General features: G+C 44.2%; 1 non-coding gene across 1 annotated transcript; it reads left to right on the top strand.

Moving 5' to 3' along the window:
- The first annotated feature begins 4486 nt into the window (after nt 1–4486).
- Nucleotides 4487–4605, top strand: LOC116742052. The gene has a single exon (XR_004346329.1). It is a non-coding gene; the product is annotated as a 5S ribosomal RNA (ribosomal RNA).
- The last annotated feature ends 7773 nt before the right edge of the window (nt 4606–12378 follow it).

Below are 12378 nucleotides of genomic sequence, written 5' to 3'. Positions count from 1 at the left end.
ATGTTTCATTCCTCTTATTCACCAGTGGTCTGGACAACTCCCCAGCTAGGGAAGAGACCCCCCTCTTCATCCAGCTTTGCTGAGGATACAGGGTGGTGTTACTTGTTGCCAGTTGGGTCAAATTTTTGATAAGGATCTTTATTCAGGTTTTAACTTAAGCACCAGGTCTTCAGAGAGGGTGCCACGTCCTTCTCCCACATTCCTCAATTCCAACTCTGTCGCCCCAGTCTTGCGACATTGTCTACTTACTGACCTGCTGACATCCTCAGAAGCAGAGACTTTGTTTACCCCCGTTGCCAAGAGGGTGCTGGGCCCCAGGAGGGGCTTATATTTGACCAGATGCCTGCTGTGCACTGACGGGAGGTTTTTGAAAGCACATAGGTTCATGAACCTCATGCTAACACTCTGGAGACATTATTTAATCAAACACCTCAGTACCCTTTTGATTCTCAGTTTTAAGGACACAAGAGTGGATCACATCTTTTAGGCATCAGCACAACTCTGAGAGAATTCTGGGTAGAAATGCATTTCATAATTAAGTGGCTGAAATGTCTTTAAGGTTTAGGACCTTATACCCTTCCCCCCACTGCACAGTCATGCCATATTATCAGCTTCAGGAAAAATATCTGTAAGGTAGACATGACAAAATATAAGTCTAACAACTGAAAGAGTCAATCTAAGTTAAAATCTTACTCAAACAAGGTAAGGCCTTTTAGTTCTACTGTAGCCATAACTTTTCACAAGTTCCAAAGTTCTGAACCAGAGACATGGCCCAACGAAATCTGGTGGACAGCCTCTGTCTCTCCACACAGACTGCAGGAAGAATGCTCAGAGGTTCAGTTGTGCTGGCTCTCAGAAAGAAAATTAGGTGAGAGCTTTTGTTTTCCAAGTTAAACATTCTGTCTTTAAAAAGCACAGAGGCTTTTAATGAAAGAAACACAGACCACAAAGACTTTCTGGGCTGAGATGCTCACGCTGGCCCTTCCCTGTGTCACTGAGGACAGCACCTAAGAGGCCAGGACAAGAAGAGGGAGGAAGCCACTGGTCCTACTCTGGTCCTGAACCACCCATGTAGCATCCGTAAGAGCTACACCTGCAAGTGTTGAAGCAGCCGTGGGTCCTGCTGTGTGGGAACAGCCAGGGGTGGGGGCCAGGGTGCCTGCAGTTATGATCTCTGAGGTTCAAGTCCATTGTAGGAGAAACATAGGAGAAACATAGTTTCCTGAGGTTCCCTGACCTTGTCATGTTTGAGAATAGGACAGAAAGGCAGAAGAGGAAACAGGTGACCCTGTGCTGGTGGCTTCCAGGCTTAGAGAGAGGCTGGGAGAGAAATCAGGGAGGTCAAGCTTAGTCAGAGCAGGAATGAGCAACCCACAGATCCAGAGAACAAACTAGTGTTAACCAGTGGGGAGAGGGTAGGGGGAGGGGCAAGATAAGGGTAGAAGATTCATAGGTACAAACCACTATGTATGTATAAAATAGATAAGCTACAAGGATCCGTTATACAACACAGGTAATATAGCCAGTGTTTTATACTAACTTTTAAAAAAATTTATTGGAGTATAGTTGATTTACAATTTGTGTTAATTTCAGGTCTACAGCAAAGTGAATCAGTTGTACATATACATATATCCACCTTTTTTTTTTTCCAGATTCTTTTCCCATATAGGTCATTAGAGAGTACTGAGTGGAGTTCCCTGTGCTATACAGCAGGTTCTTATTAGTCATCTATTCTATATATAGCAGTGTGTGTATATGTCAGTCCCAATTTCCCAATTTATCCCTCCCCCAACCCTGATCCCCTGGTAACCGTAAGTTAGTCTTCTACATGCGTGCCTCTGCTTCTGTTTTGTAAAGAAGTTCATTTGTACCTCCCTTTTTTTTAGATACCACATATAAGTGATATCATATGACAGTTGTCTTTCTCTGTCTGACTTACTTCACTCAGTATGGCAATCTCTAGGTCCATGCATGTTGCTGCACATGGCATTATTTCATTCTTTTTTTTATTTCTGAGTAATATCCCGTTGTATACATATAGCACATCTTCTTTATCCATTCCTATGTTGATGGTCATTTAGGTTGCTTCCATGTCCAGGCTATTGTAAATAGAGCTGCAATGAACACTGAGGTGTATAATAACTTCAAATGGAGTATAATCTATTAAAATTTTGAATCATTATTGTACACTTGAAACATATAATATTGTAAACCAACTATACCTAAATTTAAGAAAGAAAGAAAAGAAATAAGCAACCCAGATGCTGGGCAAATATGGAGGTGCAGCCACTGAGATGTGATGCATTTCATGGATTCTAAGACAAATCTGTTTTTATAATTTAGTATCTCTGAAATTGGGATGTGTCTCATAATAATGATCTTTGAGTACTCTGTTATCATTTAATCGGAACTACTTTTAAGTGACAAAACAAAGTCACGTGAGTAAATGATTCCATGACACTTGTTTTACTAAAAATAGTACTGATAAGGGGACTATAATATGTGATCAGTGAAAACACAGGTCAACTTCAGAGAAATAAGTCAAACTTGGAGGGAAGAGGCAAGGCCCAGACCAGAGCAGAGGCCTGGAGCAAGCACTGCACGTAAGTCAAAAGCCAGAAGACACAAGAGGGGCTCACAAGGCCAGGACAAAGGCCTTGTGTGGAGGCTAGCGACCACAGCCCCTAAATGCTTCTGCCTGGATGTAAATGTTTCCAAGACTCAATGCCACTTTGGAAAGAAGCCCTTTTCTTCCTCCAGCCTATTTATTCACTTTTCAAACTCTTTCATCAATGTTAAATCCTTGCAAACTTCCTGACACACCAGGTAGTTACTAATCCCTTGCTCTGGGCTTCCAGGATTCTTTAATGATGTATGACACTTTTTGCAATTATTTACTCTTACATCACACTTCAATGAACACCTGTTCCCAGAATGTGGTCAGAGCTTCAATACTGGCATCTAAAACACTGTGTCAAATGAACAGTAACATTTGAAGCAATTACACATATGAATCGATTACAACCTCCTGTCAAAAGTTTACTTCACTGTGACTGCAAAGAAACCACTTGCAACACGGACAGTTCAAACATTTCCTACTGCCGGAGAGCATTTCAGAACCACAAAATGAACAAAGAAAAATCTCAAGTTACTAAAGACACAAGAGTGGACCTCTGGTCATGAGAAACGGAATCTCAAGATGGATGGTGTGCTGGGTGGGTGACAGATCACGGGAGTGTGGGTGAATCTCATTCAAACAAGAGCTGCTAGTTTCAAAGGCTTCCGACACTTCATTCATCCATCACTTTACAGACATCACGAAAGGAGCAACAAATATTTATCCACACCCAACGGCAAAGAACCACTACGATCTGAGAAGCAATCAGTATGTATGGTGAAGTGTGTCAAGCACGGAACCACCTGGAAAATCCCTCAAGTCCTAGGATGCAAAAGCGACGAAAAGTCGGAAAAAAGAGGGCCTCAGCCCTCTAAACGATACCTTGTTTGGGCCAGCTACGTGACTGGATGGGAGACCGCCTGGGAATACCGGGTGCTGTAGGCTTTTTGCCTCCCGCTCCGCCTTCTCCTTTACTCGCCCGCGGGCGGTGGCCGCCGGCTCCGCCCCCGCCGGGCCTCGCTGCAGGCCCCACCTCCTCAGGCCCCTCCCACCACGGCGCGTGTGCGCCGGAGGGGCCGCTCCCCGCCGGCCCGGCCGGCCGGGCGGCCAGAAGGCGGCCCCGGAAGGCAGCCGCACCCCGGACGCTCCCGGGGTGGCTGGCCCGGACCCAGAATCCGCCGCGGGCCCGGTTGCCGTCCTTTCGGCCGGCGAGCCCCTCGACCTGCACCTGGCCGCCCCCACTGGCGCCCAGCCCCGCTGCCGCCACCTGTGGGCCGGTGTGTCCCGCCACAGCTCCCTCCGGCAGAAGCCCCGCCTCCGTCGTGTCGCCGCGGCCGGGTGCGGGAGCGGGATCGAGGGCCGGGGCCGCTTCCCCGGGCCTGCCGGCCACCAGGGGCGGGCTCCTGAGCTCGGCGGGTGGTGTGCGGGCAAGGGTGGCCTTGCCGGGGCTGAGGGGCCGTGGCGACGCAATGGTGGCTCCCAGTGGCTTCGGGCCGGCTGCTGTCGGGCAGCGGGGCCGGCCCGGGCTGCGGCCGGGCTGCGCCTAGCGCCGCGTGGGCGGGCAGGGGCGATGCCCCAGGGACCGCGGGCCCCGGGCCCCGAAGCCTCCGGGGCCACGTCCCTGTGAGCGACGTGCGGGATCTTGGGCGGGGCGCCAAGCGCCGAAGGGTTTGCTGGGTCACGCCCGCCCTCGGCTGGGAGGTGGTGGCCAAACCCTCCGCCACCGCCCGATACCCGAGACGTCCGTTCCCCCTGCCTGGGCGGGCGGCGGGGTCCCGCCGGGGCGGGCCGACCGCCGGGCTGGCTGGCCCTAAGGCGCCAGCGCCAGCGCAACTGGGCCTCAAGAGGCAGCCCGCGGTCCCCGCCCCCGTCTACGGCCATACCACCCTGAACGCGCCCGATCTCGTCTGATCTCGGAAGCTAAGCAGGGTCGGGCCTGGTTAGTACTTGGATGGGAGACCGCCTGGGAATACCGGGTGCTGTAGGCTTTTTGCCTCCCGCTCCGCCTTCTCCTTTACTCGCCCGCGGGCGGTGGCCGCCGGCTCCGCCCCCGCCGGGCCCCGCTGCAGGCCCCACCTCCTCAGGCCCCTCCCACCACAATAAGCATCGGAGGAGGCGCTCCCATCCTGCCTGGCCAGCCGGGTCTGTCACATCACTGTCTCCAGGCCAAAAGTCTCTTAACGTTCTTCAAACACCAGGCACTTACGTTCTCCCCGATGAGAACCTCTTCCCTGCTTGCCTTCAGGCTTGGCGCCCAGCATACACTCAGCCTGGCTGACTCATGCGGAGCTGGCTCAACCCTCCCATCGCCCCTGCTGGGTCAGGTGCCTCCACACACCCGAGGCTCTCCTCCCTGTAGCGGCTTTCCCACTGCATACAATGACCCTGTCCTGCTCTGGAGAACGACTCTCTAGCAGGCAGGGTCTATAGTTTGTGAACATTCTTTTTACATTGTGGTTAAAATACACATACCAAAAGTTACCATTTTGACCTTTTTAAGTGCATAGTTCAGCGGTGTTAAGTACACTGATAATATGGTACAACCGTCTCCACTGTCCATTTCTAAGACTTATTCATCAATCCAAATTGACATCCTGTACCCATTACACGGTAACACACGATCTCCCTTCTCCCAGCGCCCATAACCTCTCTTCTGCATTCTCTATCTAGGAACTGGCCTGTTCTAAGTGGGATCATACATTATTTGTCCTGTTGTCTCTGGCCTATTTCATGTAGCATAATGTTTTCAAGGTTCTTCCTTATTGTAGCCTGTGTCAGAATTTCCTTCCTGTTTAAGGAGTAATACATTCCACTGCATGGATCATATAGCTTGTGAATCTTTACACTCCCAGGCTTGACCCAGCCCTTGGCAAGTGTTTCTTGGATGAACAAATAAATGCGTGGTCCATCCCTGAGAGGCGGACATATGCCCGAGTTAGTTGAAGACATTCACGTGATTGCCCAGGAAAAGACACAAGTTACCAATGGAAACTTTCAATGCAAACATAAATATAAGTAAAACATCAACATAAATAAAAATAAAAAATTTTAATTTTCACAGAAGAGAATAATCAACATTTTCCCCCTGAGTGTCATCAGGAGCATAAAAGAACTCCTGTTATTGAAATCCAATCTCAAAATGAAGTGTCTGAGATTTTTCTTTCAATGCCTGGGCTCAAGTCCACCCTGCAGAGGAGAACTCAGCAGGAGATGATCCCTCCTCCACCCGCACCACCTACCCTAGTCTCCCCTCTCCCATCCCGCATGCTCCCTCCCCTTGTGCAGCCTTGTCCATCCCAGCCCTCAGAGCTGGCAAGGCTGCCACTGGCGCGCCCCCAATCACTTCACAAGCTCTTCTTCTTACAGTCCTCCTTTTCTCTCATGGTTGGATAGTATTCTATTGTATAAATATACCACAATTTCTTTGTTAATTTATTTGTTGATAGTCATTTAATTTATTTCCATATCATGACTGTTGTGAGTAATGCTGCCATCAACATGGGAGTGCAAGTGTCTCTTCAGTAACCAGTTTCCATTTCCTGTGGGTTTATACCCAGGAGCGGGACTGCTGCATCACGTGGTGGTTCTACTTTTCATGTTTGAGGAACTTCCATACTGTTCTCCACAGTGCTGCACCAGTTGACAATCCCACAGACGGTTCACAAAGTTTCCCTTTTCTCCATATTCTCATTAACGTTTGTTATTTTTGTCTTCTTGATGATCAACATTCTAATAGATGTGAGGTGAGACGACATCATGGTTTCGATTTGCATTTCCCTGATGATTAGTGATGTTGAGCACCTTTCATGTCCCTGTTGGTAATTTGTATGTCTTCTTTGAAAAACTGTCTGTTTAGTTCCTCTGCTCATTTTTTAATGAGATTGTTTTATGAGTTCTTTATATTTTTATATATTAACCCCTATTCTGATATATAGTTTGCAAAATTTTTCTCCCATCCTGTAGGTTGCCTTTTCACTTTGTTGATCGTTTCTTTTACTGTGCAGAAGCTTTTAAGTTTGATGTAGTCCCATCTGTTGATTAGGTTGTTGTTGTTTGTGCTTTTGATGTCACATCCAAAATATCATTGACAAGGCCAATACTGAGGACAGTCTTCCCTACGTTTTCTTCTAGGAGTTTTATGGTTTCAGATCTTAGGTTTAATTGTTTGATCCATTTTGAGTTAATTTTCTGAGTTGTGTAAGATAGTATTCCAATTTCATTTTTCTGCATGTGGTTCTCCAGTTTTCCCAAAACCATTGTTGAAGAGACTGTCCTGTCCCCACTGGAAGTTTCTGCCTTCATTATTAGATTTTAGCTGTATGTATATGCAGGTTTTTAATTCTGGGCTTTCCATTCTGTTCCATTAGTCTATAGATCTGTTTTTATGCCAGTATTATTACTGAATTAATTACTATAGCTTTGTAGTATCGTTTGAAATCAGAAAGCATCATGCTTACGATTTTGTTTTACTTTCTCTATTACTTTGGCCATGTGGGATTTTTTTTTGTCATTTGATCCAAATTTTAAGATTGTTTTTTCTATTTCTATAAAAATGCCCCTGGATCACCCATACCGGGAGCACGTGGCAGGTGCGGCAGCCAGCGACACGTCCCTCTTCTGCTGGGCAGTGGCCTGGGAGGCCTGTGCACCCTGTCTCCAACCCTGTTACACTGTGTGAACCCAAAGGTAAACTAAACTCTCAAACCCCTCCAAAACAAATTGCCACTGGAATTTTGATAAGGTTTGATTTGACGTTTCCACAAAATTAACTCTTTCAAATAATGAACACAGGATGTCTTTCCATTTATTTGTGTCTTCTTTGATTTCTTTCCCTAAAGTCTTGTAGTTTTGGTTGTACAGATCTTTCACTTTCATGGTTAAATTTATTCCTAGGTATTCTGTTGTGTTTGATGCTATTGTGAATCTTTCTGTGAGTTTTCTTTAATTCTTTTTCAGATGTTTCATTGTTAGTTTATAGAAAAGCAAGTGATTTCTGTGCATTGATTTCATATCCTGCAAATTTACGGAATTCATTGATTACATCCAACAGATTTTTAGTTGAGTTGGAATTTTTAATATATAAGATCATGGCATCAGCCAAATAGCAAAAATTTACTTGTTCTTTTCCAATTTATATGTCTTTTCTTTCTTTGTCTTGGCTGATTTCTGTAGTTAGGACTTCCAGAATTATGTTGAATAAGAGTAGAGAGTCAGCACACTTATCTTGTTCCTGATCTTAGAGGAAAAGCTTTCAATGTTTCTCCATCGAGTATGATGTTAGCTCTGTGTTTGTTGTATATGTCCATAATATGTTGAGATGTGTTCTTTCTATCCCCAGTCTGTTGAGGGTTTTTATCATGAAGTGATGTTGTATTTTATTAAAAGCTTTTACTGCGTCTATTGAAATGATCATATAATCTTTATCTTTCACTTTTTTTTTTCACAGTACGCGGGCCTCTCACTCTTGTGGCTTCTCCCGTTGCGGAGCACAGACTCCCGACGCGCAGTCTCAGCGGCCATGGCTCACGGGCCTAGCCGCTCCACGGCAAGTGGGATCTTCCCAGACCGGGGCACGAACCCATGTCCCCTGGATCAGCAGGCGGACTCTCAACCACTGCACCACCAGGTAAGCTCATGTCTTTAATTTTATTAATGTGGGGTATCACATTTTGATTTGCATACATCAAACGCTCCTTGCATCCCAGGGATAAACCCCACTTGGTTATGGTGTATGATCCTTTTCATGTGTTCTTGGATTTGGTTTGCGAATATTTTGTTGAGAGTTTTTGTATCTACGTTTATCAGGGATATTGGTCTATAGTTGTTTTCTTTTAAATTAATTAATTAATTTGGTTGTGCCAGGTCTCAGCTGTGGCTTGCTGGCTACTTCTTTGTGGCATGTGAACTCTTCACTTGCGGCATGCATGTGGGATCTAGTTCCCTGACCAGGGATCTCGAACCTGGGCCCCCTACATTGGGAGTGTGGAGTCTTAACCACTGTGCCACAAGGGAAGTCCCTATAGTTTTCTTTTCTCGTGCTGTCCTTATCTGGCTTTGGTATCAGAGCAATGTTTGCATCATAGAAAAAGTTTGGACACGTTCCCTCCTCTTCAAATTTTGGAAGACTTTAAGAAGGATTGGTGTTAATTTTTCCTTAGACATTTGATAGAATTCACCAGTGAAGCCATCTGGTCCTGAGGTTTTCTGTGTTGAGAGGTTTTAGATTACTGATTCAATCACCTTCCTCATTATTTGTCTGTCAGACTTGCTATTTTTTTTTCCTGGTTCAGTCAGTCTTGGTAGGTTGTATGATTCTAGGTAATTACCCATTTCTTGTAGGTCATTTTTTGTTGGCATAAAGTTTTGCATAGTAGTTTCTCATGATCTTATGTATTTCTGTATTAACAGTTTAATGTCTCCTCTTTCATTTCTAACTTTGTCTTTTCTCTTTCTTCTTAGTTAATGTAGCTAAAGCTTTCTCAATTTTGTTTATTTTTTATAAAAGATCCCTCCTATTGTTTTCTGCTCTCTATTTTCATTATTTCCACTCTGGGCTTTATTTCCTTTCTTCTGCTAAATTTGGGTTTACTTTGTTCTACTTTTTCTAGTTCCTTGAGGTGTAAAGTTAGGTTGTGTATTTTCTTTTATTTATTTATTTTTAATAAGTTTATTTATTTTATTTGTTTATTTTTGGCTGCATTGGGTATTCATTGCTGCGTTCAGGCTTTCTGTAGTGGCGGTGAGTGGGGGCTACTGTTCGTTGCGATGTGCGGGCTTCTCATTGCGGTGGCTTCTCTTGTTGCAGAGCACAGGCTCTAGGCATGTGGACTTCAGTAGTTGTGGCACATAGGCTCAGTAGCTGTGGCTTGCGGGCTCTAGAGTGGAGCGCAGGCTCAGTAGTTGTGACACACGGGCTTAGTTTCTCCGCAGCATGTGGGAATCTTCCCAGACCAGGGATCGAACCAGTGTTCCCTGCATTGGCAGGCAGATTCTTAACCACTGTGCCACCAGGGAAGCCCCAGGTTGTGTATTTTAGGCTTTTCTAATGTTAATCTATGAATATTTCTCTATAAACCTCCCTCTGTGGACTGCTAGGGGTGTTGGTAAGTTGTGTTCCTATTTTCATTTGTTTTGAGACTTTCTTTGATTTCTTCTTTGACCCATTGATTTTTTCATGAATGTTTTGTTTAGTTTCCTTTATTTGTGGATTTTCCAGCTTTCCTCCTTGTTGTTGATTCTAGTTTGAATTATTGTGGTTCGAAAGGATACCTGGTATGATTTCAATCTTCCTAAACTTGCTAAGAGTTGTTTTATGTCCTATCGTATAATCAATCCTTAGAAATGTGCAGTGTGCACTTAAGAAGAATGTATATTCTGCTGCTGTTGGATGGAATGTCCTATAGGTCCCTGGTAGATCCATTTGGTCTAATGTATGGTTTAAGTTCATCATTTCTTGCTGATTTTTGGTCTGGATGATCTATCAATTGTTGAAAGTGGGATGCTGAAATACCCTACTATTAATCTTTCTGTGTCTCCCTTCATATCTGATAGTATTTACTTAATGTATTTAGGTGTTCCAGCGTTGGGTGTGTATGTGTTTATTATTATATCTTTTTGATGGATTGAGTACTTTATCATTTTATTTTTAAAAATAAATTTATTTATTTTTGGCTTCATTAGGTCTTAGTTGCTGTGCTCAGGCTTTCTTTTCAGTTGCAGTGAGCAGGGGCTACTCTTCGTTGCGGTGCGCAGCCCTCTCACTAAGGTGGCTTCTCTTGTTGCGCATCACAGGCTCTAGATGTGCGGGCTTCGGTAGTTGTGGCACATTGGCTCAGTAGTTGTGCCTCGTGGGCTCTAGAGCGAAGGCTCAGTAGTTGTGGCACACGGGCTTAGTTGACCCACCGCATGTGGGAATCCTCCCAGACCAGGGCTCGAAGCCACGTCCCGTGCATTGGCAGGTGGGTTCTTAACCACTGGGCCACCAGGGAAGCCCACTTTATCATTTTATAATCACCTTCTTTGTCGCTTGTTAGTATTTTTGGCTTAAAGTCTATTTTGTCAGATATAAGTGTAGTTTTTCCCACTTTGTATTGGTTTCCAGGTGCATGGAATATAATTTTCTGTCCTTTCACTTTGGTTCTATGTTTGTCCTTAAATCTGAAATGGGTCTTTCTTACAGTTGGGTGTCATTATTTTAAATTCATTCAGCCACTCTGGGACTTTTAATGGTGAAATCAATCCAGTTACATTTAGAGTAATTATTGATATGTAGGGATTTACTAATGCCAATTTATGAGTTGCTTTCTTGTAGTTTTGTATTTGCATAGTTTCTTTCCCTGTCTTTCGAAGCCTACTTCATAAATTGCTTAATTTCCCTGGTGGTACGCCCTGTTTCTCCTTTCTTTGCCTTTTGTGGATCTACTCTAGTTTTTTGCTTTGTGGTTATTTTGTGAATTATATAAAACATCTAATAGATAAAATAGTCCATTTTAACCCAGAGTTGCCAAAGCAATCCTAAGGAAAAGGAACGAAGCTGGAGGCATAAACTGCCCAGGCTTCAGACTATATTACAAAGCTACATTAATCAAAATGGCATGGCATTGGCACAAAAACAGACATATAGATCAGTGGAACAGAATAGAGAGCCCAGGAATAAACCCACACTCCTACAGTCAATTAATCTTTGACAAAGGAGACAAGAATGTAAAATGGAGAAAAGACAATCTCTTCAGCAAGTGGAGTTGGGAAAGCTGGACAGCCACATGCAAATCAATGAAGTTAGAACACTCCCTCACACCATACACATAGATAAACTCAAAATGGCTTAAAGACTTAAGTATAAGTCATGATACCATAAAACTCTTAGAAGGGAACATAGGCAAGACATTCTGACATAAATTGTAGCAATGTTTTCTTAGGCCAGTCTACCAAGGCACTAGAAATAAAAGCAAAAATAAACAAATGGGCAATCAAACTTAAAAGGTTTTTCACAGCAAAGGAGACCATTAACAAAAAGAAAAGACAATATAAGGACTGGGAGCAAACGTTTGCAAATGATACAACCGACAAGGGATTAATTTCCAAAATATACAAATAGCTCCTACAATTCAATAACAGAAAACAACCCAACTGAAACATGGGCAGAAGACATAAATAGACAATTCTCCAAAGGAGACATACATATGGCCAATAGGCACACGAAAATATGCTCAACATAGAATAGCTTATAATGGAAAAGAATCTGAAAAAGAGTATCTATTTGTAGGTTTGTAATGTTGTCAGCTACTTTTTTTGGCCATGCCATGTGGCTTGTGGAATCTTAGTTCCTTGACTAAGGATGAAACCCGGGACCACGGCAGTGAAAGCACCGAGTCCTAACCACTGGACTGCCAGGGAATTCCCTCAGATACTATTTCTTTGAAGAAACTATCTGCCGCCTTCTTCCTCTCTTCTTCTGGAATCCCAGTTAGTTGGATATTTGCCTTTCTGAAGGAAACCAATGGCTCTTTCAGGCTTTCTTCACTCTTAGGAAATCTTAGTTCTATTCCTCTTCTAACTGTATTCTTCCTACGGTTGTATCCTCCAGGTCACCCATTCTTCCATCTGGTCTGCCTTGCCGCACATGCTGTCCATTGCATTCTTCATCTCATTCATGCATTGAGTCTTTCAGTCCACAATATATTTTTTTTTTTTTTTTTTTTTTTTTTTTTTTTTTTTTTTGCGGCCTCTCACTGTTGTGGCCTCTCCCGTTGCGGAGCACA

This window comes from Phocoena sinus, chromosome 16 (assembly GCF_008692025.1).
Source record: "Phocoena sinus isolate mPhoSin1 chromosome 16, mPhoSin1.pri, whole genome shotgun sequence".
Lineage (NCBI taxonomy): Eukaryota > Metazoa > Chordata > Mammalia > Artiodactyla > Phocoenidae > Phocoena > Phocoena sinus.
The sequence above is the reverse complement of the archived record's forward strand: the minus strand, read 5'-3'. Positions and strand labels throughout refer to the sequence as shown.